A 26,516-nucleotide genomic window follows, 5' to 3' on the forward strand; every position below is an offset into this window, starting at 1 on the left:
AAAAGGTGGTCATATATAACAAGCATCATAACCAAACTGAACCACAGTTCCCAAGAGTGACGGCTTGACATGTAAGTAGGGGTACATGGAGTAGGGGGGGGTAGGGGCAGGGGAGTCAAAGGAAGGGTTACCTCTCAGTATAATAAAAGTACAAGTGGAAAATAAAAAGGATAAAGTGAACCCTTCATATATCATAGCCTAGGGGAGTTAGACTAGTAGGCCCTATCATAGGGATAAATAATGAGACATGTCTGGGGCATACGAAGAAGAGAGCCAAGGGTCCCACACTTTAGTAAATGTTTCCATGGTATCTGCCCTAAGTGCATTCAGTTTTTCAGAGATCATGATCCTATTAATCCTAGTCACTACCGTAGGAATAGATAAATCTGTGGAATGCCGCTTAGAGGCAATATGTATATGTGCCGCTAGTAAGATGAATTGGACTAATTGAAAGGATGCAAAGGGTAGACCCTGAGGTCTGCGACCCAACAAACAAACCTCTGGGGTCAGAGGTAACTGACGGTCAATAACCGTAGAAGCTATATGAATGATCTCAGACCAGAAGGCTGTTACCTTAGGACACGACCACCACGTATGTAACATAGACCCCGTGTCAGGGCAATCCCTAAAACAGAGAGGAGAGACCTCCGGATATATGGCATGTAGTCTGCTAGGGACATAATAGGTTCTATGCAATACTTTGAGGGCTGTCTCATCCAAAGATACCTGCCAACTGCCTTTACTAAGTTGAGAACAGCATTCGTGCCAGTCGAACAGAGGCATAGATATCCAGAGATCTTCCTCCCATCGAGTCATGAACTTCAGTTTGACATCAGCGGGGGGGACTGTTGAGTAGGGAGTAAATCCAAGATAGCGCCCCAAGGCGCATAGGAGTATAGGTTGCCATAGCTTCTATGGGAGTGGTGTTAAAGGTAGAAGGAGAAAGGGGGAAGGAATTGAGAAAGGAAAAAATCTGTGCGTACCTAAAAGTTTCTGAAATCGGGGGCCAGAAAGTAGATAAGAATGCATCCATAGTAATAATATTCCTACCTACTAGGAAGTCGTTGAGTCGTGTAAGTTTATTCGTGTACCACCAATTAAACTTTGAGGGGCAGAGGCCTGGTTGGAAGGAGGGGTTACCAAATATAGGCATCGCTGGAGAGAGTGGTGACTGGAGTCCTAACTTAAAACGTACTGAGCGCCATAGCAGAAGAGAGTAGCGGGACAGTAAAGCAGAAGGGGGGAGGAAGGAGCAAACCAGACTGGACGACCACATAAGAGCGCTCAATGTATAGGGAGACAACATGTCATTTTCAAGGGTCAACCAACGAGGACCTGAAGAACCCATATTACAGATTACCAACTGAGCTATGCGGGCAGCTCTATAATATTTCAGAAGGTTAGGTACTGACATACCCCCTACACCTTTATGGAAGTATATTATATTCCGGGGAATTCTAGGATGCAGACCACGCCATATAAACTTGAATAAGTCCGCTTGGAGCGCCTTAATGTCAGCCAACCTAACAGGAACAGGCAGGGTACGAAAGAAATAGAGAAGGCGGGGAAGTATCACCATTTTAACTGAGTGAAGGCATCCCAACCAGGAAATATGAGGCTGGTTCCATCGAGCTAGATCTGCCCGAACAGATTTGAAGCGAGGGTGATAGTTGAGTTTGTAGAGAGAGGTGAGTTGAGTAGGAAGAGAGACCCCCAGATAGGGAAGATGTGAAGTAGCGGGATGGAGAGAAAAATTAAGTTGAATCAGGTTTCGTCAGACGTTGAGGTAATGGCGTAGAATCTTCGCAAGGGATATTCTCTTTGCGGAGTAACTCCAAAGCTTCTTGAGGGGTACGAACAGTGAAGTAGGTCGAGCGGATTTGAAACTGCAAGCTGAAGGGGAACCCCCAGCGATAGCGTATCTGAGCTTTTTGCAAGGCTAGGGTAATAGGTCTCATATGGCGTCTCCTTTCCAGGGTAGACGGGGCCAGTTCCGCATATATATGGACCGAGGAAGGCAGACCCGGCAGGGTATCCATATTTCTGGCTGCCTGAAGAATACGGTCACGTACCTCAGGGTAATTGAGGCGGAGGACAACATCTCGCGGGGTATCTGGGGTCTTCGGACGAGCAAGTGCCCGGTGGACCCTGTCCATGCGAAGAAGGCTGGGGTCCCCTTGAGGTAAGAGGGACTGGAAGAGGCCCGTGACCACTTTTGTAAGGTCCGTGTAAGATTCCGGCAGGCCCCGAATCCAGATGTTTGCTCTCCGGGACCTGTTCTCCAAATCCTCAATTTTCAGTTCTAACATCTCCAGGCGGTCGGCATGATCCGCACAGGTCAGACGCTCAGAGTTAATGGCCACCGCCATGTCATCCGTCTTAAGTTCCAAGTCGGCCACCCTCTGGCTCAGCTCACCCATCTGCTTAGTAAAGTCGGTAACCGCCCTAGCCAGCTCCGTTTTGAACATCCCTTGTATCGTGCACAAGAGGTCCACCGGAGTGAGCGGTATCTCAAGTGCCTGTAATTGTGGAGGTGGGTCCGCTATATTGTCCTCCTCAAGCAGCTCTGGGCTCGGAGCGCGCGAAGGAGTTGGCGCCATCTTAGATTTCGGGCCCGTGCGGAAGATCTCAGGAATAGTTTGCGACAGCGACCTCTGCGAAGGGCCAGACTTGGTCTTTTCACAGCGGGAGTTTCACCGCTGTGGAGCCGATAAATCGGCGCTATGAGGGCTGAGATCCCGTAGGCGGCACGGAGCTCACAGGGAGTACGTCTTCACCAGCGAGCCGCGCGCATGCGCCCCAGTACTATTACTAATTTAAAGTGTCAAGAATTGTTTTACAGTATACAAAGACATGGGGAGGATTTACTAAAGAGCTGCATTTTGAACATAAGGCATACTGTAAACTAAAGTACATTTACTATAGCAAATGTAATAGAATTTTAGGACAGTTTGCCACAATTTAGCCATATTTGCTATGAGTTTCAGATTTTGTTAAGGTTTATTCACACATACAGTATCCTGCACATATTAGATTCACAGGATTTGAAGTTGCAGACTTTATGCTGCAGAGTTCAATGTAAACGTAATGACTAAACACAGCTTCAAATCTGCAGCTTTAACTGTGCATCAAATATGTGCAGGATACTGTATATGTGAATACACCATAAGGGTTTGTTCACATGTACAAGATCTGCTGCATATTTTTGCTGTATATTTTGTGTAGCTGATTTTGGTACTCCTTAACTTCAATGGGTAGCAAAATCAGCTGCAGAAAATATGCAGCAAAAATATGCAGCAAATCCTGTACATGTGAACATACACTGAAACCTATTTTTGTTGTTTTGTACTTTGGTATAAGTAGGAATGGTCTCTGTAAAAGGGGCATGACTTAAAGGGGTACTCCAGTGGAAAACGTTGATTTTTTTAATTTTTTTTTTATCAACTGGTGCCAGAAAGTTGAACAGATTGTAAATTACTTCCATTAAAATTTTTTAATCCTTACAGTACTTATTAGCTGCTGAATACTACAGAGGAAATTCTTTTCTTTTTTTAACACCACAGAGCTCTCTGCTGACATCACAAGCACATTGCTCTCTGCTGACACCTCTGTCCATTTTAAGAACTGTCCAAAGTAGGAGAAAATCCCCATAGAAAACATATGCTGCTCTGGACAGTTCCTAAAATAGACAGAGATGTCAGCAGAGAGCACTGTGATCATGATGTTAACAGAGAGCACTGTGTTCAAAAAAGAAAATGATTTCCTCTGTAGTATTCAGCAGCTAATAAGCACTGGAAGGACTAAGATTTCTTTTAATAGAAGTAATTTACAAATCTGTTTAACTTTCTGGCACCAGTTGATTTAAAAAAAAAAAGTTTTCCACCGGAGTACCCCTTTAAGATGTGACACTATGTGCCAAAAACACGCCATACATCTGTCACAGTTTAAGCCAACATTTGGTCCAAATTCAGACTAAACAGTCTAAGAAATGTAACAGATTTATCAAACAGCCATAGCCCCTGTGATGAATGGGGGAGATTTATAAAAACCTGTGCAGAGGAAGAGTGGTGCAGTTGCCCATAGCAACCAATCAGATTGCTTCTTTCATTTTCCACAGGCCTCTTTAGAGGCCTGTGGAAAATGAAAGAAGCAATCTGATTGGTTGCTATGGGCAGCTGCACTACTCTTTCTCTGCACAGGTTTTGATAAATCTCCCCCAATATGACTCAATTTTACACTGTCCAGTCTATGTTTATTCTGTCTAGGAATTAGTTTTAGTAAAACTGGGCCAATATTTAACCATTTCTGGCACAAATAACAGTGAATCTGCTGGGAGGCCATGCCCTATCTTGTAAAGTGACACCATTTTTTTTCTTCTATTACAATAGGTTTTGAACAACCTTTGCCAAAAATGTGCAACCTTTGTATGCCAAAAATTGGTTACATGGTTTAAAAAAAATCCCCCATAGACTTTTGTTAGATATACCTTTAAGATCAACATGTGCCATTTTAATGTCTATAATCCAGACAGAAATAATAACAAATGCAAATTTTTGTGTCAAATGCCTTCAACAATTTCAACCACTTTAAGTGCGTGTCAAAATAATTATTCTTACTCCGTGCCAAGAATTAGCTGCTCTTCTTGTCTCACAGCAGGAATAATAAAAAGATCGTTTTTGTTCCCCTTTAATCCCACCTATTATAGAAACTTGCGTCCTCTCTCACGCAACTGGTAAAGTAGTTTCAGGCTCAAAACCAAGTCGTTGTTTTTTTCACAACCATTAACAAGTATGACATAACCCTGTTTTTATTACAACAGCAATGCTGTAATTTCTCTCACTGATCCCCAGATGAGAAATCCATAAATTAGACAATACGATGCAGATTGAATGGGTTTTTGACAGAACTCAAAAGAGCAATGAAGTCTATCAAATATTTATAATGGGAAACTTGAACTATGTGTCTGCATACACAAATAAGGTAATAGCTTTACACCAAAAATAGGGTATTTACCGTGTCAATCAAAGCTAAACTCATATTTGTTAGGATAAACAATGTACTGTAACTATGGGATCTCCTGAGAAGAACATGTTCAAACACAATGTAATTGTATGGGCGACATGCGCGTTCAGAATTCATTTTTACAACATCCCTCAGGAGGAATTTTATACATACAAATGTTAGAATACCCATGACTGACAGATATGTTGCCCTCTATCAATCAACACTTTACCTATCATAATAGCACATAAATTCAGGGTTTTTCGAGTTTCGTCAACACGCTTCAGTTGTCATTGGGATTTATATATATGTTTATTTATAGAAACCTGCACAATGAGTACTTAAAGGGGTGCTCTGCTGGAAAATTCTTATCCCCTATCCTTTGTTAGATGGCGGGGGTCCTTCTGCTGGGGACCCCCGCGATCTTCGGCGCGGCACTCCTGTCATTCCTTGCACGGAGCGAGCTCCGCTCTGTGCCCGATGACTGGCGATGCGGGCCACACCCCCTCCATTCTATGAGTGATGGCTGTGTACAGATTTGTACATATCTAACATCTTATCCCCTATCCTTTGGATAGGGGATAAGATGTTTTAAACAGAGTACTCCTTTAATACCAAACAAAAAGATAAGATCATTTTAATATAATCAATGGAAGTAGTTTAGAACGGAGAGAACTATTTAACAAAATATGGTAAAAAATATGGTAAAAAATATGGCAAATGGTTTATTTGCCAGGAAGCAAATTTGACAGAAAGTAAACACATGTGGTATTTTAACCCCTTAAGGACGCAGCTCATTTTCACCTTAAGGACGCAGCCCTTTTTTGGCAAAAACAGTGCATATAATGTGCTCTAAAAAAGGAATGTATACAAAATGAAGATAAAATCTATGGCTTCTCAGCACGTTTCGCCCCATTTCTGATGGTATTGGGGTTCTTCAGGAGGGAGTCATGAACCTAAACTCTATGCGGGAACCAGATGTAAAATGCGATATTCAGATGTATCCCCATAGCCGAGGTGCACATAGATGTGCCCCTCGGCTATGGGGATACGTCTGAATATCGCATTCTACATCTTTTCCCCGCATAGCGTTTAGGTTTATATCTTCATGACTCCCTCCTGAGGAACCCCAATACCATCAGAAATGGGGGAAACGCGTTGACGAAGCAAAAGATTTTATCTTTATTATGTATACATTCCTTTTTTGGAGCACATTATTTGCACTGTTTTTATCATATCTTTAGTCTGTAAGTGGTGATGCATCATCATTAGGGCCTACATCTTATGGTCGGATAGGGTGATATAGGGCCCTATAGTGGACAGTCAACACTTGAAGTGGGGGCTCATCCTCCACTGTTAGGTAGGGTAAGTGCAGGAATGTATTTGTACGGACAGCTGTTTAACTATTTGGCTTATTTCATGTACTATTTTTCATTAGAATGTGCCATATTGCTGTTTCCTGACACGCTATTGATTCATCCTGCTGTTCCCTGCAGAACTGTAAGTGACCATTCATGATATCTGCTTTTTAAGTGGCACCTATATATGTGTTCTTTGATCATTGCCTATTGATACACATGTATTAATGCTATATGTGACAGTGTGTATGCACTAATGCAGGCACATCACATTATCAGTCCGCCAAGAGTTTTCTGTGTGTTTTGATTTTTGCCTGCATTGGTTGCTTGTTCTAATATCTGTCTTTTCTAGACTATTTGGATATACACTACATACCATATTTATCGGGGTATACCACGCACCGGCCTATAACATGCACCCTCATTTTACCAAGGATATTTGGGTAAAAAACGTTTTTTACCCAAATATCCATGATAAAATGAGGGTGCGTGTGTGCGCGTGTATACCCCGATATACCCCCAGGAAAGGCAGGGGGAGAGAGGCCGTCGCTGCCCGCTTCTCTCCCCCTGCCTTTCCTGGGGTCTAGAGTGCTGCTGTCGGCCCTTTTCACCCCCTGGTTATCGGCGCCGCTGCCCGTTCTGTCCTCCTGACTATCGGTGCCGGCGCTTCAGCGCATAGCAACGACGGCGGCCTGGAGCAGCGGAGCAGCGCGGACCCGACTCAGGTAATTATGCCACTGGGGATGGGGGGAGGCAATGGGGCAGCGGCGCCTGCAATGGGTGCCGCTGCCCCTTCTCTCCCCCTGGCTGTAACCATGGGGTGAAAAGGGCCGACAGCAGCGCTCTAGACCCCAGGAAAGGCAGGGGGAGAGAAGCGGGCAGCGACGGCCTCTCTCCCCCTGCCTTTCCTGGGGGGGCATCGGCGTATAACACGCACACAGACTTTAGGCTAAAAATTTTAGCCTAAAAAGTGCGTGTTATACGCCGATAAATACAGTATTTATTTAGTTCATCCTTTTGTGTTGTGTATCAAATACATATCTTTTTGTAAACATTTAACAGATTATTGAAATTGGCCTCGTTATCATATATTGGTGAATCTTCATAGGATCTTAATAAAATGTATATTTTAAAGGGGTATTGCGGCACACATAAGTTACATGTTAAGTTTCCTTACCCTTATTATATATTTTCTATGGTAAATAATTTGCATCATTTCTTGGTGAAAAATGCAACAATTTGATGAAAATGTAGTAAATTTTGCATTTGTTTTTTAACTTTGAAACTCTCTGCTTCTAAGGAAAATGGACATCCCAAATAAATTATATATTGGTTCACATATACAATATGTCTACTTTATGTTTACATCATAAAGTTGACATGTTTTTATTTTTGGAAGACATCAGAGGGCTTCAGAGTTCAGCAACAATTTTCCACAAAATTTTTAAAATCGGAATTTTTCAGGGACCAGTTCAGTTTTGAAGTGGATTTGAGGGGCCTTCATATTAGAAATACCTCATAAATGACCCCATTATAAAAACTGCACCCCTCAAAGTATTCAAAATGACATTCAGTAAGTGTGTAAACTCTTTAGGTGTTATACAGGAATAGCAGCAAAGTAAAGGAGAAAATTCAAAATCTTAATTTTGTACACTCGCATGTTCTTGTAGACCCAGTGTTTGAATTTTTACAAGGGATAAAAGGAGAGTAATCACCCTAAAATTTGTAAGTTAAAATAGTATGCAATGTTGTTGTTTTTTTTTTGCTGTCCTTGCACCATAGGGGGCATGTCCCATTTAGGAAGCCCCACATTGCATACTATTTTGGAAACTACTTCCCTCAAGGAACGTAACAAGGGGTACAGTGAGCCTTAACACCCCACAGGTGTTTGACGACTTTTCATAAAGTTGGATGTGTAAATGATTTTTTTTTTTCACTAAAATGCTGATTTTCCCCAAATTTTAAATTTTTACAAGGGGTAATAGGAGAAAATTCCTCCAAAAAATTGTAACCCCATCTCTTCTGAGTATGGAAATACCCCATATGTGGCCATCAAGTGCACTGCGGGTGCACTACAATACGCAGAAGAAAAGGAGTCACATTTGGCTTTTGGAAAGCAAATTTTGCTGAAATGGTTTTTGAGGGGCATGTCCCATTTAGGAAGCCCCTATGGTGCCAGGACAGAAAAAAAAAACACATGGCGTACTATTTTGGAAACTACACCCCTCAAGGAACATAACAAGGGGTACAGTGAGCGTTAACACCACACAGGTGTTTGACGACTTTTCGTTAAAGTTGGATGTGTAAATGTTTTTTTTTCACTAAAATGCTGGTTTTCCACCAAATTTTACATTTTAAAAGGGGTAATAGGAGAAAATGCCCCCCAAAATTTGTAACCCCATCTCTTCTGAGTATGGAAATACCCCATGTGTGGGCGTCAAGTGCACTGCGGGCACGCTACAATGCTCAGAAGAGAAGGAGTCACATTTGGATTTTGGAAAGCAAATTTTGCTTAAATGGTTTTTGGGGGGCATGTACAATTTAGGAAACCCCTATGGTGCCAGAACAGCAAAAAAAAAAAAAAAAAAAACACATGGCCTACTATTTTGGATACTACACCCCTCAAGGAACGTAACAAGGGGTCCGCTGAGCCTTAACACCCCACAGGTGTTTGACAACATTTCATTAAAATTGGATGTGTAAATGAATTTTATTTTATTTTTTTTACTAAAATGCTGGCTTTTCCCCAAATTTTTACAAGGGGTAATAGGAGAAAATTCCCCCCCCCCCCAAATTTGTAACCCCATCTCTTCTGAGTATGGAAATACCCCATGTGTGGACGTCAAGTGCACTGCGGGCGCACTACAATGCTCAGAAGGGAAGGAGTCACATTTGGCTTTTGGAAAGCAAATTTTTCTCAAATGGTTTTTGGGGGGCATGTCCCATTTAGAAAGATCCTATGGTGCCAGAACAGCAAAAACAAAACAAAAAAAACACATGGCATACTATTTTGGAAACTACACCCCTCAAGGAACATAACAAGGGGTACAGTGAGCCTTAACACCCCACAGGTGTTTGATGAATGTTCATAAAGTGGGATGTGAAAATAAATATTTGGATTTTTTACACTAAAATGCTGGGGTCACCCCAAATTTTTCCCTTTCACAAGTGGTAAAAGGAGAAAATGTAATTGTAAATTTGTAAATACATTTCTTTGGAGTAAGGCCATACCTCATACTGTATCTGGGCGTAAACAGAGTTCACACCGGTCTCAGAGTAGCAGGAGCGCATTCAGGGGCCTTGAGCTCCTGCATTGCTGTCTCTGGAGCCAGAACAGTGGGACCCCCCTCAAGGGCATTGCATGGGGTAAATAACTGGGGTACACTGAATAACTAAAATGGGGTACAGTGGGACATAAAATTATAAAACAGGTAATGTTGCCAGAATGATAACCAAGAGCATAGCCAAAATTTTTACCTCTTGTGAAAATAAAAAGTATGGGCAACACCAGCATGTTAGTGTAAAATGTTTTATTTTTTTACACTAACATGCTGGTGTAGACCCCAACTTTTCCTTTTCATAAGGGGTAAAAGGAGAAAAAGTCCCCCAAAATTTGTAACACAATTGCTCCTGAGTACGGAAATACCCCATATGTGGCCCTAAACTGTTTCCTTGAAATACGAGAGGGCTCCGAAGTGCACATTTGAGGACTAAATTAGGGATTGCATAGGGGTATTCTATGCCAGTGATTCCAAAACAGGGTGCATCCAGCTGTTGCTAAACTCCCTGCATGCTTGGACAGTCAGTGGCTGTCCAGAAATGCTGGGAGTTGTTGTTTTGCAACAGCTGGAGGCTCCGTTTTGGAAACACTGCCGTACGATACATTTTTCATTTTTATTGGGGGGGGGGGGGGCAGTGTAAGGGGACGTATATGCAGTGTTTTACCCTTTATTTGGTGTTAGTGTAGTGTAGTGTTTTTAGGGTACATTGACACAGGCGGGGGTTTACGGTGAGTTTCCCGCTAGGAGTTTGCGCTGGGGCATTAAATTTGCCACAGCTCAAACTTGAAGAAGGAAACTCACTGTAAACCGCCCATGTGAATGTACCCTGTACATTCACATGGGGGCGCAAACCTCCAGCTGTTGCAAAACTACAACTCCCAGCATGCACTGAAAGACCGTGCATGCTGGGAGTTGTACTTTTGCAACAGCTGGAGGCACACTGGTTGGAAAGCCTTCAGTTAGGTTCTGTTACCTAACTCAGTATTTTCCAACCAGTGTGCCTCCAGCTGTTGCACAATTACAACTCCCAGCATGTACTGATTGCCGAAGGGCATGCTGGGATATGTAGTTATACAATAGCTGGAGGTACGCAACTACAACTCCCAGCATGGTGAGACAGCCATTTGATGTTTGTGCATGCTGGGAGTTTTAGTTTTGCAAAATTTAGAAGGCCATGGTTTAGAAACCATTGCACCGTGATCTCCAAACTGTAGCCCTCCAGCTGTTGCACAACTACAAATCCCAGCATGCCCAAACAGCAAACAGCTGTCTTTGCATGCTGGGAGTTGTAGTTTTGCAACATTTGGAGGGCTACAGATTATAGACCACTGTATAATGGTCTCCAAACTGTAGCCCTCCAGATGTTGCTAGGCAACAACTCACCAGCTTTCATAGTCAGCAGGATTGCTGCACGCCACACCAGGGAGAGGATGGTCGCCGCCGATCTCCGCCGGTAAAGGACCTCGACCGTCGCCACCGGTCACACCACAGTTCTGCTCTGACTACCATGGGTGGGTAGATTGGGGGAACCGAACTTTAACCCCTCCGCCCCCTGATCTGCTATTGGTCAGTTGCTTCTGACTGACCAATAGCAGGGATAAAAGGGGTGGCATTCCTGCCACTCCACTCCTATCCCTTCAGGTGGATCGGGGGTGTCTTGGACACCCCCGATCCCCCTTATTTTCCAGGTATGACCTGGAATCGCAGCAGATCGCCGTTCTGAATTGACCAACGATTTGCAGCGATCACCGACATGGGGGGGATCTCAGGACCCCCTCGGCGATGTGCCGGGATGCCTGCTGAATTATTTCAGCAGGCATCCCGGTCCAGGCCCTGACCGGCTAGCGGCGGGGACCGTAATTCCCATGGACGTACCTGTACGCCCTACATCCTTAATAAGGATGCAGGGCGTATGATTACGTCCTGCGTCCTGAAGAGGTTAAGATGAACGCCTTGGCCACCCATAATGGTTTGAATCTATCATGGTGCTGCTAAGAGTGTAAGGAGTAGGCTCCTGACTCAAGCCTACTCTATAACTGTCAAGCCCCTGGCTCTAGAAAGTTAAACAGATTTGTAAATTACTTCTATTAAAAAATCTTAATCCTTCCAATAATTATCAGCTGCTGAAGTTGACTTGTTCTTTTCTGTCTAAGTGCTCTCTGATGACACATGTCTCGGGAGCTGTCCAGAGTAGAAGCAAATTCCCATAGAAAACCTATTCTGCTCTGTGCAATTCCTATGGGAATTTGCTTCTACTCTGGACAGCTCCCGAGACACGTCATCAGAGAGCACTTAGACAGAAAAGAACAATTCAACTTCAGCAGCTCATAAGTACTGAAAGGATTAAGATTTTTTTAATAGAAGTAATTTTCAAATCTGTTTAACTTTCTGGAGCCAGTTGATATATATAAAAAAAGTTTTTTCCTGGATAACCCCTTTAAATGCCACTGTCAAAGTTGACAGCAGCTTGTAAATGCATATTTGAGTGGTTGGTGGTGCAGTGGGTCGGATCTCCTTGCAGTGGAGCTATTGCTGCCAGAAGATTCGCTGTGCAGGCAGACTGTCGATGTGCTTCTATTAATAGAGCTTGTCTAGGACAGTCTCTATCAATAGACAGCAGATTTCATGGATCAGTACAGTACAGAGATTCTGCATTGATCTATATGACCTATTAAAAAGTATTTTTTTTAAAAAACAACAAAACAATAGGGTTAACCCCTATTTGAAGTAATCCCATTCAATTAAAAAAGTGTAAACAAAAAAAAGCATAAACATATTTGGTACTATGGTGTGCAGAAATGTCAGAGCTATTTAACCCCTTAATAATGCAGCTATTTTTCCTTTTTTTCCTCCTTGTCTTTTAAAATCCATAACTCTTCCAATTTTTCATACATTTTCCATCCATTTGGGCTTGTTGTTTGCAGGACTTATCGTACTTCGTAAAGACATCACTCATTTAACAACAAAATGTACGATGAAGCCAAAATTAAATATTTGTGGGGCAAAATTGGGAAAAAAATGCCATACTTCAACATTAAGTGGGTTGCGTTTCTACGTAGTGCACTTTCGGAAAATATCACACCTTATCGTTATTCTGTAGGTCCATACAATTACAACAATACCCAATCATATAGGTTTTGCTTTATTTTTCTAGTGAAAAAAATAAATACATTTTTGTAAGAGAATTAGTGCGGTTACAATTGTCCCCTATAACTTTTTATCTTTTTGTATACGGGGCTTTGTATACGGGGCTGTATGAGAGCTCATTTTTTGCACCGTGATCTGTAGTGTATTGTTTCTAATGGACTTTTTGATCGCTTTTATTATTTTTTTTCTACTAAATGAAGCGACCAAAAACGTGTAGTTCTGGACTTTGGTGTTTTTTATACGTTTACACCATTTACTGTGCAGTAGAATTAACATTATATTTTAATAATTCAGACTAGGGATGAGTGAATCAAATCTGACTAATCCGAAGTCGTTACAAATTTCCGGAAAAATTAGCTTGACAATGAATCTGAATATCGCCACAGATCCACGTGAGGACATGGGGGGACATGGGGTAAGGAACTCTAGGAAGGCGAGTAGGCGGGATGACCCTGAATCACATGCAGCATGCAGCCTATCAGCAGCCAGCCACCCCTGTGATGTCACAGCCCTATATAATTGGCAGCTATCTTGCGGCCAGGCATTCCAGTGTTTTATTTCAGAGAGAGAGCGTTTCATTGCAGGGAGATATAGAGCAGAGTATGCGTTGCACAGAAAAACAGCTTGACAGCAGCGATTCAGCACAAGCCAAAATCACTGCAGAAAAGCACTGACAGGGAAGGGAGGAGAGAAATAAAGTACACTTTTTGGTGTAATACACAGCGACTCTACTGCTGCAGTGGTGTACAGCAACTCTAAAGCTTATAGGCGCCAGGTATGCTGAGCACTAAAAGCCATTGTCACCTGCTATTAGTGCATAATAAAACTGTACTGGGCTCTACTACACAGCGATTCTGTACTGCTACAGTTGGGTGTACAACAACTTTAAAGCTAACAGGGGCCAATTAGGGTGAGCACGAAAAGCCATAAACACAAAAGTCACCTAATTACAGTGCTTAATACAAGTTGCTTAGCGGAGCTTATTGTCCTCTCATAAGTGTAACCTGTGCGTACATAGGTGATGTACATTTTTTTTCCCTGTAAAACTAATTTTTGGGCTAGTTACTCTAAAAGGCCAGTCAAAGCTACACCCTTGTTTTTGTAGCCTAATACAGTTTTAAGCAGAGTGTATTGTCCACCTCTCATAAGTGTAACCTGTGCATACATAGGTGGTGTACATTTTTTCCTGTAAAACTAATTTGGGCCTAGTTACTGTGAAAGGCTAGCAAAAGCTACACACTTGTTTTTGTAGCCTTTTACAGTTTTAAGCTGAGCGTATTGTCCACCTCTCGTAAGTGAAAACTGTACGTACACCTACGTAGTGTACTTTTTTCCCCCTGAAAAACTCATATTGGCCTAGTTACTCTGAAAGGCCAGCCAAAGCTACCCACTTTTTCTGTAGCCTTTTACAGTTTGTAGTGGAGTGCATAGTCCTCCTCTCATGAGTTTAAACTGTATGTACACCTACGTTGTGTCCTTTATATATTTTCCTGTAAAACTAACTTGGGCCTAGTTACTGTGAAAGGCCAGCCAAAGCTACACACTTGTTTTCGTAGCCTTATACAGTTTGTAGAGGAGCGTATTATCCACCTCTCATATGTGTAAACTGTACGTACACCTAAGTGGTGTTCTTTATATATTTTCCTGTTAAACTAATTTTGTCCTAGTTACTGTGAAAGGCCAGACAAAGCTACACACTTGTTTCCGTAGTACAATACAGTTTTAAGCGTAGTGGAGCGCATTGTTCTCCTCTCATAGGTGCATCATATGCGCACTCAGCTGGTGTATAAGTATGTCAGGGAGAGAAGTGCCAGGATGTGCACAGAGGAGTGGCAGAGGCCAAATTCATCAGGCTTAGGAAGAGGTCGCAGCAGAGTAGGAGTGTGTGGCAGCAGGAGTCGCAGCGAGAGGTCTGAGCTTCTGGTGTCAGCTAGCATTTGTGTCTCGACCAGCAGCCCAGAAGCTGGGATTGATTGGTTCACTCGATCATCCACTTCATCCCAAGTGACATCCGACACCCCCAGTCAACAGTCGGTGGGTTCCTCAGACTAAACCCTCAGTTGACATGGCCCTAATGCTGCTGCTACCACCTCCAGGCTCTGTCTTTGTGCCGCTATATGGTCTCCTCATGCTGATGTTGCCACCTCCAGGCTCTCTCATTGTGCCACCATATGGTCTCCTCATGCTGATGCTGCCACCTCCAGGCTCTCTCATTGTGCTGCTATATGGTCTCCTCATACTGATGCTGCCACCTCCAGGCTCTGTCATTGTGCTGTTATATGGTCTCCTCATGCTGATGCTGCAACCTCCAGGCTCTCTCACTGTGCCGCCATATGGTCTCCTCATGCTGATGCTGCCACCTCCAGGCACTGTCATTGTGCTACTATATGGTCTCCTCATGCTGATGCTACCACCTCCAGGCTCTTTCATTGTGCTCCCATGGATAATGCAAAACATAATTAAGGTGCTGGTCCCCAGTTACAGAAATTCCTCCGCATTAGACCACAAGTAAGTATTGAGGATATGCATTAGCTAAAACCTAACTTTTCTTAGGATACAATATATGGACCCAAAAATTATTTGAAATCTAACAAAAGGAAAGGTGTGCAAAAAACACCATGGAGGAGATTTATCAAAACCTGTGCAGAGAAAATATTGTCCAGTTGCCCATAGCAGGCCTTTTCACAGGCCTTTTCAAAAATGAAAGAAGTGATCTGATTGGTTGCTAAGGGCAACTCAGCAACTTTACCTTTGGACAGGTTTTGATAAATCTCCCCCACGTGCCACCTACACCATCACGTATTGATGTGATGCAAAGACCTCTAAAAGGTTGAAGGGAACAATGTATGGTCCATTGTAACAGATGGGGGTAAAAACGTCCCCTGTAAGGCCCTACTCTTAACTATTAACACTATTAATTCCCTTCTTGGCAAGTGTTACTCGCCCTAAAAAGGGCGGCCCCACACAGGAACCTCTCCCTATTTCCCCCTCCCTATTCCCAGGGTTTTTAGTTGGAAATAGGGAGAGATTCCTGTGTGGGGCCGCTCTTTTTAGGGCGAGTAACACTTGCCAAGAAGGGAATTAGTAGCTAAGAATAATATTAAAATACTTACTCAATACTTGTGCACACCAACACTTTGACAAAAGAGATCATTTTTGTTTGCCTACCTGCCTCAGCTACTATTCTGATCCTGCCACCCATCTGATGCAACACATCTGATGCCAAGTTCTCCTTCTTTCACCCACCTTCGTCACCGGGTACTGGTATTAACACCCACCATCCTACTCTACCAAAGTGTACCAAAGTGCACGGCAGCGCCGAAGTGTGGAGCTGTTACTACGGTCGAGGACAATACATGTCCTTTACGGCCCATTGGGTGAATGTGGTTCCTGCACAGCCACAACAGCAACTTGGACAGGTCACGCCGATTCCGCCTCCACACTCTCAGGCTGTAGGTCCTGAGACAGTGTGCTACTCCGCCTCCTCATCCTCCATCGTGTCCTCAGCCTCCACTGCACGGACAAGTCTCAGTGTCCCTCCAACATACCATGTGTGCAGGGCACGGTGGTGTCACGCTGCTCTTCACATGGTTTGCCTTGGCAAACTGAGTCACACAGGGGAGGAACTGCTAAAAGTCATTCTTCAAGAAATCAAATCATAGCTTATTCGACAAAACAGGAAATGGGAACCATGGTGACCGACAACGGGAAGAACATCTTGTCTGTGCTGCGTCAAGGAAGCCTGAGCCATGCGCCCTGCATGGCACACATGTCCAATCTGGTTTTCAAGAAATTCCTGAAGTGTTCCCCCCATCTGCAAGACATCTTAACAATGGGAAGGAAACTTTGCATACACTTCAGCCACTCGTACATCGCAAAGCACACCCTCCTTGAGCTGCAGTGTCAGAACACCATCCCCCAACATAGACTGAATTGCGACGTTTCCACACATTGGAATTCCACCCTCCATTTGTTAGACGGACTATACTAACAGAGAAAAGCCATCACCGATTTCTTGATGATCCACTCGGATAGGGGGACTCCCCTGTGTAACTTTAATGTGAACCAGTGGCAGTTCATACGTGACGATTGTCCAATAGATCTTCTCCCGGGCACTTCACCCCCTCGAGGAAGAATTTACCCTTTTTTGGCTCCTGAAACACAGGCCATGTCCGAGTACATCTATGAGACCCTTCAGAAGGGCTTCATTTGTAAATCCTCCTCTCCTGCTGGGGTCGGTTTCTTCTTCGTGGAGAAAAAGGATGGGTCTCTTTGTCCTTGCATTGATTACCGGGGGCTGACTATGATCACCATCAAGAACCAGTACCCCCTTCCGCTGATCTCAGAGCTTTTTGACAGTCTACGAGGGGCCAAGATTTTTACCAAGCTGGACTTATGAGGGGCATACAACCTCATCAGAATCCAGGAAGGAGATGAGTGGAAAATTGCTTTTAATACTCATGATGGGCATTACGAGTACCTTGTGATGCCTTTTGGCCTCTGTATGTCGGATGTCGGCTATTTTCAGAGATTTGTTAACCATATCTTTTGGAACCTCTTTTAAACTTTTTGTGGTGTACTTGGACGTCATCTTGATCTTCTCGCCCAACTTAGAGGTTCATCGCACTCATGTGCAACAGGTTCTGCGATGCCTTCGGAGCAACCGCCTCTATGCCAATTTTGAGAAATGTCTCTTCGAGAAGACCAGTCTTCCGTTCCTCTGCAGTATTGTCTCCAACCAAGGTCTTTGGATGGACCCTGACAAGCTGTCTCCGGTTCTAAACTGGCCGTGACCTTCGGGCTTGCAGTCTATACAACGCTTCCTTGGCTTTGCTAACTACTATCAGCAGTTCGTTCCGCACTTCTCAACCCTGGTAGCTGCGATAGTAGCACTTACCAAGAACCCCAAGTCCTGGCCATCTACAGTGGAAGAAGCATTTTCTCGCTTGAAATCAGCATTTGCCACCGCACCCGCCCTGAGGAGACCTGACCATGACAAGCCCTTCTTCCTCAAGGTGGATGCCTCTTCTGTAGGGGCCAGAGCTGTCTTAAACCAGAAGTCCTCCAAGGGCAAAACAGTAACCTGCAGATTCTTCTCGAAAACATTTTCTCCTGCTGAGTATAAGAGATTGTGAGCTCTTGGCCATTAAGCTTGCCCTGGTCGAATGGCATCACCTGTTAGAACGATCAGTTCATCCTGTCAATATCTACATGGACCATAAAAATCTTCTCTATTTACAGTCCGCACAATGTCTGAACCCCCGGCAGGCCAGGTGGTCACTTCTTTTCTAGGTTTAATTTCCTCATTCATTTTTGACTGGCTCACAAGAACATCAGAGCTGATGCTCTCTTCAGACCCTCCGATGTGGTGGGCCAGGATTCTACGCCTCGTCATATTGTGTCTCCTGATCGACTGATTTCGGCAGCTTCGATCAATTTTCAGCAAGTTACCCCAGGAAAGACTTTTGTGCCAAGTCTGTTGAACTGGGGACACTGCTCTTTTCTGTCTGGGCACCAAGGAATACGAAAGTCTATTTTGCTCATCTTCTGTCATTGCTGCTGGCCAAACCCGGAGCGTGATGTTGCTGACTTTTTCCATTCAAGCGCTATCTGTGCCTGTGACAAAACACCTCTTAACAAGCCGGCGGGTCTTTTACAGCCTCTGCCCTGAGTGTCCTTGGACCCACATAGTCATGGACTTCTTCACTGATCTGCCGTCCTCCTCCAATTGTCATTTGGGTGTTCATTGATCGATTCTCTAAGATGGCTCATTTTACTCCACTGCCTGGACTTCCCTCGGCTCCTCAGTTTGCGGATCAATTCCTCCAACATATTTTCCGCCTGCATGGTCTACCACTTCACATCGTCTCTGACAGAGGGGTTCAATTAATCTCCAAATTTTGGCGGGCCCTCTGTTCTTGCCCTGTGGTCAGATTGGACTTTTCATCGGCATATCACCCTCAAACCAAAGGCCAGGTAGAGAGGGTGAACCAAATTCTTGGGGAGTTCCTTCGCCATTTAGTTTCTGCCCAGCAGGACAACTGGTCCAATCTGTTATCATGGGCAGAGTTCTACTACAACCATCGAGATTCTGAGTCTTAAAGAACTTCTCCGTTCTTTAATGTCTATGGTCGCCATCCTCATCCTCCTCTTCCTCTACCAGCCTCTTCTGGAGTACCAGCAGTTGATGTTCTGGTTCGTGTCTTCCAAGCCATTTGGCGGATACTCGACGCTCTTTAGCTCTTGCCTCCTCCCGAATGAAGTCCCAGGCAGACAAGAAAAGGAGGTCAACACCATTTTTTTCTCCTGGGGACAAGGTTTGACTATCTGCAAAATATGTTTGTCTGAAGCAACCCTTTTACAAACTGGGTCCGCGGTTCTTGGGTCCTTTCAAAGTCTTGCACCAAATTAACCCGGTTTCTTACAAACTCCATCTGCCTCCTTCGCATTCCGAACTCCTTCCATGTCTCCCTCCTTAAGTCGTTGGTCCTCAACCGGTTCTCCCCGAAAAATGCCATTTCTACTCCTGTAATTGGTGCTTCTGACATTTTTGAAGTAAAGGCAATACTGGCCACCAAGACCGTTATAGGAAGATGCTTTTTCTTGGTGGATTTGAAAGGTTTTGAGCCTGAGGATAGATCCTGGGAGCCTGAAGAGAACATTTTAGATCGGAATCTGGTTCTCAGGTTTTTGCAGCCTAAAAAGAGGGGGAGACCTAAGGGGGTTACTGTTAGGGGTTACGCTGCGGCCAGACATGCTGGCCGTGAGCACACCCCTGTTCTGTCCACCCTTGCCAGCGGCGCCGCTGTCCACATGTCGGGATGCAGTCACAGGCGTTCGCCGGTCCATAACTTACCTTCAGCTCCCTCTGTCTGCTGGCGCGTGGCGGCTCTCAGTACGCCCTTAATTGGTTCTTGCAAATTTGTGAAATTATAAGTGTCTACACTTCCTCTATTGCCTTGCCGGATCTTTGTACCATCATTGCCTCAGAGAAAGTGTTCATTTGTGTCTTGCCTTGCCGTGTATCTGACCTTTGCTATGCATCCTTAACTTGCTCCTGTGCCACCTGCCTTCTGACCTCTTGCTACGTGACCTGACCTTGCTACAGTGCCGCCAGCCCTGACCTACTGCCTGTCCTAACTACGAGTTGCCTCATCCTTCCTGCGCTACGTTACACTTTGGCAGCCTGTGTGGACGAGACCTATCGGGGGTAGCGACCTGGGTGCCGCCTTCCTGGGCACCTTTGAATCTGCTCCCTGGTATGGCCCATGCCATCTTGCACACAGGTCCAGTGGATCCCTTTCTCCACCTCCAGCCGTAACAATTTCTATTTATTCATTTTAATATCAAGCAAACACCAGTTTGTTTACACCTTGAGGTCTGAAACCTTTTTATGTTCGTTTATCCATTGGCACTTAGGGTATAGTGCAACTCAGTTCCTCGGTCTAAGCAAGCTATACATATTTTAGATATAGTATGTAGCCACCCAATTACATACTTTCCGATTACAACATACATATGACAAAGAGACAGACGATTGCAACTGGAACACAGAGGGCAAACCTGACTGAGCAAATGAACAAGCAATAAAGTTCAAGTACCTCCTTAACACAATAAAGTGTATACAGGGTAATACGAGGTAGAGGCTAGGATGTAAAAGCTCAGAGTCAAAAGTAAGAGCAAACAATAACCCCGGAGAAAGAAAGCCGTCCAAAGCGGTTGCAGGGATGGGCATACTGTGGCTTAATGTGGGTATTGACTGTTGAGATTGGTGTATGCTCTTATTTTTGACTGTGAGCTTTTCAATCCTAGCCTCTACCTCATATTACTCTGTATACACTTTATGTGTTGGGAGGTACATGCACTTTATTGCGTATTCATTTGCTCAGCATATTCTTTTTAGTACATTTTTTCTGCTGCAATTTCTTTCTTGGAGGTTTGTGTACTAGTTAGTATAGTATAGTACAATAGTATATAGTATCGTACTATGCCAACAACATAGTATGTGTCATTGATGCCTAGCAATGGATATTGCAAAAGCATGCAATAAGCAGTACTACTGCCAATATGCTGTTATGAACAAAATATACATTTACATATCCCACAAAGATGGCAATTATTGCCACCACACTTAACAAAGATCAACAATAAACATGTTGTTGAGCCTTGCACAAGAATTGTGCATCATTTATTGTTATTCTTGCCCTGAAGGACTCCAGCATAAGTCTATGGGATCTGTCAGGAACCATTTGTATCTGTTGCACAATAAATCTGATACATAATAGTTTTTATTATGAACAATAGCCATGACAACAATGCAAACCTAGTCCTATACTTAAAGGGTTACTCCAGTGGAATATATATATATATATTTTTTTTTTTAAATCAACTGGTGCCAGAAAGTTAAACAGATTTGTATATTAATTGCAATCTATAGCTTATGCCTCTAGGACCTCACCAATGGTGCATAGTGATGTGGGCAATAATAGATTAAAACAGCGTTACTTAAAAAAAAAATTTAATTCAGATTATAAAATATAAATATATAAAACAATAACAAAATAACACATTACACTGGCACTATCTAATGATAATCTCACTGGCCCCTAGTGAGATATCCGAAATAAAATATAAAAAATAAATAAAAATAAATTAGTGTTCCAATGAGTCCATGAATCTGCAGATAAAAAAATAATAAAATCCGCAAAAGGTGTAGATGGATATTTGGTTTTGTGGCAGAATAATTTTGTAACATAAAGTAACAAAAAGTCAGTGATCAAAAATGAATGAATGATACAGAGTATCTCTCACCACTGCTTCTGGCTTGATGGGTTTTGGTGGATGGATCGCAGCCTTGTGTTCCTCGTATGCCCCAATATGGTGAAGGGGGGCACTGGTTGATACGTCTCCATTAGCAGCCCCGTTGGCAGGGGGGGCGCAAATAGTTGCTGCGTACCATGGGCTCCGATGGTGGAGGAGCATGCAACAGACTTCAGCGCTGGGATCTCGTTCGCTAGCCGGCTTACTACAGATGGCACTGGTCTGGCACTCCGGCAGGAGTGTCAGTCGGCTCGGGAGCGACAACGGGTCTGGCGGTGATGGTACGTCTGGAGCGGTGGAAGGTCCGGGGATGGCGTCCCACGTGGAAACAGGAGGTAAGGCTGTGCGATGTAATGGATGGTTGCAGCCAGGCAGGGCGGAATGAGACTGATTTAACTCCTCTGTTGCCAAAAACATATATGTTTGCAGATGGACACTGATAATGGCTGTGTGAACAGTGCCAGATTCCTAAACGCATTTCGGGGTGCTGGGAAACATGAACCTTCGACCCCTTCCTCAGTAGAAATGTGTGTCAGACCAGTGCCATCTGTAGTAAGCCGGCTAGCAAACGAGGTCCCCAGCGCTGAAGTCTGTTGCATGCTCCTCCACCATCGGAGCCTACGGTACGCAACATCTATTTGCACCCCCCTGCCAACGGGGCTGCTAAGGGAGACGTATCAACCAGTGCCCCCCTTCACCATATTGGGGCATACGAGGAACACAAGTCTGCGATCCATCCACCAAAACCCATCAAGCCAGAAGCAGTGGTGAGAGATACTCTGTATCATTCATTCATTTTTGATCACTGACTTTTTGTTACTTTATGTTACAAAATTATTCTGCCACAAAACCAAATATCCATCTACACCTTTTGCGGATTTTATTATTTTTTTATCTGCAGATTCATGGACTCATTGGAACACTAATTTATTTTTATTTATTTTTTATATTTTATTTCGAATATCTCACTAGGGCCCAGTGAGATTATCATTAGATAGTGCCAGTGTAATGTGTTATTTTGTTATTGTTTTATATATTTATATTTTATAATCTGAATTAAAAAACAATCCTAGAGGCATAAGCTATAGATTGCAATTGATATTCATTATTGTTGCCGTTGGGGTCCGGCTTTAGCTTTGACTGCCTCGGTCCTTCTGTTGTGAGCTGCACCTAATTCTAAGATTTGTATATTACTTCTATTAAAAATCTTTATTCTTCCAGTACCTGTTAGCAGCTGTATGCTACAGAGGAAATTGTTCTCTTTTTGAATTTCTTTTTTGTCTTGTCCACAGTGCTCTCTGCTGACACCTAATGCCCACATCATGAACTGTCCAGAGCAGGAGAAAATCCTCATAGCAAACCTATGCTACTCTGGACAGTTCGTGACACGGACAGAGGTGTCAGCAGAGAGCACTGTGGACCAGACAAAAAAGAAATTCAAAAAGCAAAGAATTTCCTCTGTAGCATACAGCTGCTAATAGGTTTTGGAAGGATAAATACTGTATTTTTTTATGGAAGTAATTGTACAAATCTGTTTAATTTTCTGGCACCAGTTCATAAAAAAAAAAAAAGGTTTCCACCCGAGTACCCCTTTAAGCTTCTTTTAGAAAACATGTATTTTTTTATGAATCTAATAAAAATTGACAGAATTTCATAATTTGTGTTTTCATATAATGTACATCATTGTCATCCATTAGAATGTAATGCCTTAGCAATGTTTTGTAGTCTTCTCCAGTCTTGTGTCTCTTTATATTTATAGTTCTTGTTTCAAATATTCTTTCATCTTCATTTAAAAAAAAAGTATTTATTCCAGGACCTCACAGAAAGAAGGATATTTATACTAACAATTGGCAACAGATGATGCTCCAAAGACTGAATCAATGAACACAGTCTGTGACTTCTAAGGTAATATGTTCCTCCTGGGCAAATCTGAACCTGTAATTACAAATACCTTTTACATTTAATCATTCCAGCTTTTTATATACAGTAAATGGGGGAAATCATTCTACATTTTAATTGATTTAAAAATATATATAACAGGACTTGAGGTTGCCTGTCCAAAATTAATTATAAAAAGATACGATGTAGAGTATTCTGCATAATAAGCCTTCTGGAGGACCTATGATATATGAGTGTGACTGGGGAGAGGGGGGATATGTGGATTGGGTCTAAACTTTAGGCAATGTTGACACAGCGTAAAACTTCTGGGTCTATTTTTAGAAGCTTTTTGCAATTACAACTAGAGATGAGTGAACTTTTGACAAATTCGATTCGGCCGAATTTATTCACAGCGAATTGCTATTAAAAATGGCTATGTCTGGCCTACGGAGAGCCTCAATAGGGGCGTAGAGCACTTTGCCTTGTCCTAACACGCATAGGGAGTGTGCTGTGTTAGGGAAATAATACTGTTATTCAATATGACATGCAGATTACAGGCATCACTATTAGAATCATTGCTGCATAGCGTCGATGTGACAACAGGGAGACTGTATGGTGTCAAAATTGAAGAGAATAAAGAGATTTTATATGTCATTTTTAATGTAATTTAATTTGAATTTATTAACATTTTTTGAGTACCCATTCTGGTGAGCATCATGCTGGCAGTCCTCCGCCAGGCAAGATATAACCTGTTCCAGCCCCTGCCTCTCAGTGCCCCCCTGACTATGAAAGTTTGAATGTTTCATTTAATCAGTTATGGTTCATTGTTATCGCTCCAAGCTGTTTCATTGGATTCTTGTGATAATTCCACAGGTAACATGATGTAGATGACCATAGGGCATCAGTCTTGAAAAGATTACATACATTTTTTTTAATTCAAATTTAAGATTTATATTAGCTTCCAAAGTTTAATGTCCTGGTGTTTACTTTGAACTAATACTGTATGACCACAAAACACAATCTAACAAGGAGTCACATGGCGGCACAACGACAGAGCCTAGAGGTGGCAGCCGCATGAGGAGACCATAATCTGGCAGAATGACACAGCCTGCAATTGGCGGCAGCAAGAGGAGACCATATAGTGGAAGAACGACCCAGTCTGGAGGTGGCAACAGCCTGACAAGACCATAGGGCCTCAAAATAGAGAAGATTAAAGATATTTTTGAAATTTTAAATTTAAGATTTTAGATATATAAAATTTTTTGTTTAAGGTGCCAACAGCATAAGGAGACCATATGATGGCACAATGACACAGCCTGGAGCTGGCGGCAGCATGAGTAGACAATAATGCTTCCCAATCCCTGAGATTAAAAGATGAATTTTAAAATTGAAATTGAAGATTTATGGTAGCTAGTGCAACCATAAAATATTCTTAGGTAATGTCCCAGGAGCAGCAGCATCAGTTAACTATAAAGTGGCTGAATGGCACAGCCTGGAGCTGGCGGCAGCATGATTAGACAATAGGGCTTCACAATCCCTAAGATTAAAAGATGAATTTTAAAATTGAAATTGAAGATTTTGAAATTGAAATTTAGGATTACATTCCAAAGGTTTAATGTCCCGTGCCCCGGCGTGTGGTTACAAAGGACCAAATCTAACATGGAGTCACATGTGACATGGCGGCACAATGACAGAGCCTGGTGGTGGCATCAGTGTGAGGAGACCATATAGTGGCTGAATGACCGCCTGGAGTTTGTGGCAGCATGAGGAGACCATACAGTGGCTGAATGGCACAGCCTGGAGTTGGCGGCAGCATGAGTATAGCATATAGTGGCTGAACGGCACAGCCTGGAGTTGGCTGAAGCATGAGGAGACCATATAGTGGCTGAATGGCACAGCCTGGAGTTGGCTGAAGCATAAAGAGACCATATAGTGGCTGAATGGCACAGCCTGGAGTTGGCTGAAGCATGAGGAGACCATATAGTGGCTGAATGGCACAGCCTGGAGGTGGTGAAGCATGAGGAGATCATGTAGTGTCTGAATGGCACAGCCTGGAGGTGGCTGAAGCATGAGTAGACCATATAATGGCTGAATGGCACAGCCTGGAGGTGGTGAAGCATGAGAAGACCATATAGTGTCTGAATGGCACTAACAAGTTCTCCTTGGGGTGAATATGGCCCCCGCCACACTAAACACCCGCTCTGATGGAACACGACTGGCCGGGCAGGACAGCTTTTCCAGGGCAAACTCTACTAGTTGCGGCCACAAATCAAGTTTGGTTACCCAGAAGTCCAGCGGATCTTCAAGGTGTGTTGGAATGGTCATGTCAAGGTATACCAACACATGCTGGTTCAGGTCCTGCTCCAGGTCTACCTGCTGCTGATGAGTTGCTTAACTATACAGGTGAAGAAAGGTACTCATCAGTGACTGTAGACTCAGGCTGCTGCTGATGAAGCTGGTACTGCTCCTGCCACCCCACCCCTCCCCAGCAGCCATGGCAGTGGAAGGTGAGCGCAGAGGGCCCTCCGAGTATGCGAGAGGATGAATGATGGCGCCAATATTCATCTGCCAACTGACTACATAGGATGTCTCTGTAGTAGGTCAGTTTGTCCTCCCTCTCAGTGTGTGTGAAAAAGGCCCCCATTTTGTGGCGGTAGCGAGGGTCAGAAGTCATCTCGCTGCCAAATGGTGACAATTCGGTGGTCACTATGCAAGCAAGTGAGCATGCATCGTGCCATTTGTGCAAGTGGCTCGGAGGGGCTCGCTGCCTCCATCTCCACTGCATACTGCCATGGTGTGTCTGGGTCCCCTTTCTCACCTTCCTCATAACCCTCTAGCTTCTCTGGCTGCTCCTGCTCCTCCTCTCCTGTGAGAAGAATAAAAAAACCACCAATTTTGCGAAACCTAAACTGTGCCCACTGTGCCCCTCCCCCTCCTCCTCCAGTACAGCCCCCACAGGGCTCATGTGGCCGTGAGATGTAGGCGCCACTTCTCCATTGCCCTGACCAGCCATCCTTTCCAACATGTGTTG

At 43.6% G+C, this 26,516-nt stretch overlaps 1 long non-coding RNA gene across 3 annotated transcripts in view; it reads left to right on the plus strand.

Moving 5' to 3' along the window:
* The first annotated feature begins 4,135 nt into the window (after positions 1-4,135).
* The window catches only part of LOC130303149 (uncharacterized), a 70,906-nt gene continuing 48,525 nt past the window's right edge, over positions 4,136-26,516 (plus strand). For 2 of the 3 annotated variants that reach the window (XR_008853272.1, XR_008853266.1), the window contains exons 1-3: positions 4,270-4,980; positions 6,440-6,501; positions 23,421-23,512. This is a non-coding gene — a long non-coding RNA (uncharacterized LOC130303149). Of the gene's footprint in view, positions 4,200-4,269; positions 4,981-6,439; positions 6,502-23,420; positions 23,513-26,516 lie in introns of those variants that run through there. The other variant, XR_008853278.1, reaches the window with a different exon arrangement.

This window comes from Hyla sarda, chromosome 1 (genome assembly GCF_029499605.1).
Source record: "Hyla sarda isolate aHylSar1 chromosome 1, aHylSar1.hap1, whole genome shotgun sequence".
NCBI lineage: Eukaryota > Metazoa > Chordata > Amphibia > Anura > Hylidae > Hyla > Hyla sarda.